At 41.6% G+C, this 5,340-nt stretch overlaps 1 pseudogene; it reads right to left on the bottom strand.

Annotated features, from left to right (window-relative positions):
* Window positions 1–193: 193 nt before the first annotated feature.
* Window positions 194–3,424, bottom strand: LOC149874419 (ninein pseudogene; annotated as a pseudogene).
* Between the last annotated feature and the right edge of the window lie 1,916 nt (window positions 3,425–5,340).

The following is a 5,340-nucleotide window of genomic DNA, read 5'->3' as shown; positions in this document are numbered from 1 at the left end:
CTTTTACCACTTCATGTTTAGTTTAAAGCAGTAAAACATGACATGCAATTGATATGCAGAAGGGACTGACAAAGTAAATGTGAGGAGTGAGGGGGAAAAAACATGGAACACTTCTGGCATACTGGCTGTTCAGGAATAATGTAGAACCTGCTGTTGGCATCCACTCCAAGTAGGGGGACAGAACTACCATATTCAGGATTGAGGCCCATCTAGACATTGATTTTTTTTATTTCTCATTTACATCAAAGTGTCACCTTTCCCTGTTAAAAAGTTTATACAACTTATACAAGTATAAATAGTCCAGATTTTCTTCAAATCTCATATAAAATTAGTACCTTTTGTTAAAAATAGTTACAGCACTTTGAGAAAAATAGTGTATTTCTTTCCACATTGAACACATTGACAATTTAAATAACATAAATAAAATGATTTGTAACAAATTGAAAACGACAGCTTGTGAAATTTCACAGAATAACTTCTACACAAATAAATAGGAAAAAACCCACATAATACTGTAGAGGATTTTTTTTTTTTAAAAAAAAACCACAGTATAATTTGACCCTCAAATTTCTCAGCTTATGCCAGTTCGTGTGTATGTAAGGTTATCATGGTAAGGAATGAGATCATTAGCAGCCAAGCTTTCAGAGGTGCCCAATCCTCCTGTAGGAATCTGCATGCACTGCTCGCTGCTCCGGTAGCAAGGCCTGTGGCATGTTTGTTTCTGAGGGTTGGTTTTCAAGTTCCTCCTGCAGGCGCCGATTCCTCCTTTCTGCTAGAAGCAGCTGATGTTGGAGCTGCTGGAACTGCTCCTTGGGCACCATGGTACAGCCTTGCTGCTGGAGCTGCGGCAGCTCCCGAGTGTGCTGCGACTGGCTAAGCATCGCACCGGAGCTCGAGTGTAGCATCTCCATAAGTTGTTCATCCAGTTTGACTTGCTTTTTTCTTAGCCCTTCATTTTCCAAGTTGATGGTCTCCAATTCGCGTTCAAGTGAATTCATCTGACTGATCTTCCTGTTTGCAGAGGACAGTTCCTTCTGAAGCTGTTCACACTCTCTCTTCAAACTTAAGTTCTCTTGCTCTATGGCTTTCATAATACCCGACTGGCTTTGATGTTTTTGGTGTTTCAGGGAAAGGATGTTAGATTCCAGCTGCCGAATCTTCTCCCTGGAATGACTGAGATCTGTTTTAGTGGTCTGGATTTCTCTCTGGAGCCGCTCATTCTCTTGCCTCAATAGCTGCTGCTCCTGTTTCATTAGCTGATCCAGTTCATCCCAGCAGAGCTTCTTTTGCTGGCTTTGCAGCCCCGAAGAAGTCACAGCCAGTTCTAAAACCTGATTCTTATCATTAGCATTTTGGAGTTGCTTGTGCAGTGATATCACTTCCTGCTTAAGAGCCTCCTTCTCCTGCTGGGTCACCCGGAGGTCTGATTTGAGTCGTGACATTTGAAGGTTAATGTTTTGTAGTGCTTCATCCAGACTCTGGACCTTTTCCTGTGAAACCATGAGTTGTGTTTTCAGCATCTGATTCTGTTGCTCCCAGGACTTCTGTTCCTGCTTCAAGCCTGCAAGTACATTCTCCAAGTAGCTCACTTTAGCTACCTTATCAACACATCTATTGAGTTCTTCACTCAGGGCTTCTTTCTCTTTCAACAGCTTTTCAGTTTTAGTGATTAAACTAGAGATTTCATTCTGGCAATCAGAGAGATCAGGACACCTGGGCAGCTGTTTGGTCTTCTCCAGTTCCTGTTTAAGGAGGTGATTTTCCTCTTCTAGTGTATGGGTTTGAACCTTGACTTTAGACAGCTCTGCCTCCAAGGAAGATACCAAAGCTGATGACTTAACTTTACAGTTTTCCAGTTCTTCTTTCAGCTTGGATCTCTCCCTTTCCCATTCCTCCAAAGTACACTTCCCTGCTTCCTTCTCTTTCTGCATGAGCAGTCTTGCCAACCGTTGATTCAGATCCTGCACATCCGCTTGGTTTTTGGAATTTTTTTGCCTTAATTCTGCACTTTCAAATTCCAGCTGCTGGTTCCTGGCTTTCAAATCCAACACCTGTTTCTTCAGGTTGTCCACCATCTTCTGCACAGCCACTTTCTCTTTTCTCTCAGCTTCTATTTTTTGCCACATATCTTCTTGAGATCCACTCAATTCTCTTAATCTGAGGTGAGAAACACTACCTTCTTCATTCAATAGTGCTAATTCATTCTTCAGAAGAGCATTTTCTTCTCTGAGCTTCTCAGCATCACATCTTTCCTCTTGGAGCTCCTGTCTGTGCCTTTCCAGAAGCTCTTGCCGCAGCTCCTCCTTGTCCATTGCGTGCTGCTCCATCAGCCCTTTCAGCTGCTCGTGGAAGTCTTTCTCCAGCTCCCTTTTCTCTTGGTGCAGCGTCTGCACCAGAACTTGCATCTTCTCCTGTAGCCAAGCACTGTTCTGAATCAGCTCTAGTCTTACTGAAGTTTAAAAAAAAATTCTTAACATTGATTTCTTTCATGTATATCTTGTTTTGAAAGTTCCTTTTGAAACATAAGTGTTGTATGGGTTACTATGGAACTACAGATGTAAGAATTTCATCTTAATGGTTTAATGCCTGTTCCTTTTAGAATTGCTTTAAGGAGCCTTTAGAGCTTCTATTAAATGACTTGTGCCTTGGTGTCAGATGTGAGATGAGGATTAGCTACTCAGCGGGTACAGCTCTGCAAGTGCATGAATGTGCCGTAATCAACATTACTGCAGTATAGCACCATTGCATGCTTTTTTGTGATGCTAATGCACAGCAGACTAATTCTACTGTGCATTAGCATGGTTTCTGCCTGCTGTGCTAATGCACAATAGAATTAGGCTACTGTGCATTTACTATCTCATGTTGACATGCTCTGTGTCCCAGCAGTATCACCCCTTGATCCTGACAAAGTGAGCCTTCACACAGTGCCACATTCCAAGTGTTTCTATTACTAGAAGTTTTCTACCAGACTAACTGACCTAAATTCACAAAAGGGTGTAGGTGTTTCAGCTGAACACCTAGGTGCCATGGAGAGCTTTTAAACCTCTATAGGCTTCTAGTGCACGCTGTCAGATTAGGCCTCTCATATAAGCAGCAAGGGGGTGAGACTGAAGGTAAAGGAAGGAGAGTGTACTCCTTCCTACTCGAGGTTTCCTAGGTGAAAGTCCCAAAATTGATTGACTCCTAGGGGCTTAACTGTAGGTATACTGAGGCACTGACAGTGAGGAGCTTGATTCAGGCATTGGGTTTCTGTAGCTCTTCAGTGTTGGGGGGAGCTGCTTTGCACACTGGAAAAAGACCATAGCACATGGTCCACAATAAGACCATTTATTGTACGAAATATGCCCATAACCTCTGCCGCAGTTTATGCAGTCTGCAAGAGAATATCCACTCTGACAGCATGTGCACAGTGCTAATCCCTTAATGCTAGAATCCTATTAAATGCTGTGGGTGGATAAAGTCTATGATCGATAAAGTTATCAATACTGTGAGAAATAACAAGATGTATATGATTTTATATATATATATATATATATATATATATATATATATATATATAAAATACAGTAGTTATTGGACTCCTATAGAACTACTTTGATCTAAAATAGTAGGTAGCTGTTGGAAGGGCAAATAGGAAAGCAACCCAATACATAAGCTACAAATTAGCCAGTACATGCAGACGATGGAGCAAGTTCTTAATCAGAAATGATGGGTTCCAAGGAAGTGTCAACCTTGCTTTGTCAGACTAGAAGCTAAGTGACCATAAGGACCGTTGTGCTACGGAGTTAAAGACTGTTCTGAGGGGAAGGGTCACTTGTTGGAAATTTTCTAGGGAGACAGGATTGCAGAGTAGTGACTCTGTGGAGGGAGTCTTGATGTGTGGCCTTCCTAGATAAGGCTGAGAGAAAAGCTACATGTGCATACAGTCTGTTTTGTTAGGTTGTCTCTGAAATGCTTTATTTCTAAGCAGGTAGTTTGCTTTAAGAAAACTATCTTGTCACTGCATTGACCAGTGTTACTGTTTCAAAGTAAAGGGCTTGAAGCCAGCAGTTTTAAATCAGACTTGTGGGGGGAATCATGATTAGTACCACAGAACCAGGATTTTTCATAGCCAGGTGGTTCCCAACCAGTTTATTTCACAGTAGAACAAGCTGCTTGGCTGTTAAAAGATGTCACTGCTCCAATCAACTGGAGCATAGCCGTGGTCATAGTGTCATAGAGAAGTAGGGCTGGAAGGGGCCTCTAGAGGTCATCTAGTCCAACCCTCTGCCTGAGGCAGGATCATCCCTATCCAAACCATCCTATACAACCTAATCAATCAGTCTGACAGCTGATTGGAGAAATGGCACTCTGAAATAATAGCTACAGTGAACAGTCAACACACCTCTGAAGTCCCATGTAACTACATAAATCCATAAATTTGCCAATGCTTATCTTCACATGGGGGGTTGGCATTTAACAGTGCAAAGAATCAGTTCTACTGTACAAGGGCCTGCTCTGGGAGTAGGACTCTCATGATTCCTCTGAGGCATCTGATGGCTAGAGTTATCAAGGCAAGAGCTTCAGTTTGTCCTGTTTTTGATGTGACCCATCTCTGCTTAACAACACGTTTACACATGACCTTACATTGCCTCTTAGCATACTTTTATTTGTGGTGTTCATTCAAAAATACAGTTTTGCGTTGTTTACAAAAACTGCAACAATTAGTGTTTGGGAGGAGGAAGATTTTTGGGGGAGGAAACTGGAACTCAAGGGGTATTCATATTGCCAACATGAGAAATTCTAGGGATTCAAGCTCTGTGGAAAGGAGTCACAAGTTGATACACTTACAGGACTGCAGATATGGCAATGTGAGAGCTTCCAGAACCCAGAAGGGAAAAGAGATTTTTTTCCCCATCTGTGTTTAACATAGGATTAAATTTTGAGATGTTCTTTTACTTGGTGCAAACCCACTAGTCCTTGCAACACATTAATTCTGATATGGGTCAGTGTAGGCAGAGAGTAAGGCAAGATTTGCACTGTAATAGCACTTGATTTTATAGTGATTGTTGACCCAGCTACGTACAGCCCCCTCTCTCCCTTCCCACCCCTTTATGTTTTCTGTCTTCTGTTTACATCTCATACACTTTTCTCTGCAGACATTTAGGCCATACTCACCACCATGGTATTTGAAATATCTCTTGTGTTTAAAACTTGGTTCATGTTTACATTTTATTTTGGATTGAGGCATAACTTAATGCTTCACATAAAACAGGGGCATATCAACCGTTGGCATAATTTCACAACTTAACCATGAAACATTACAATGGCCATTTACAGCTAAATGCAAGCTTACTCAGA

This window comes from Crocodylus siamensis, chromosome 1, assembly GCF_052110815.1.
Source record: "Crocodylus siamensis isolate JL-2025a chromosome 1, ASM5211081v1, whole genome shotgun sequence".
NCBI classification, from domain to species: domain Eukaryota; kingdom Metazoa; phylum Chordata; order Crocodylia; family Crocodylidae; genus Crocodylus; species Crocodylus siamensis.
Note: the sequence above shows the minus strand (reverse complement) of the source record. Positions and strands in the feature narration are given on the sequence as shown.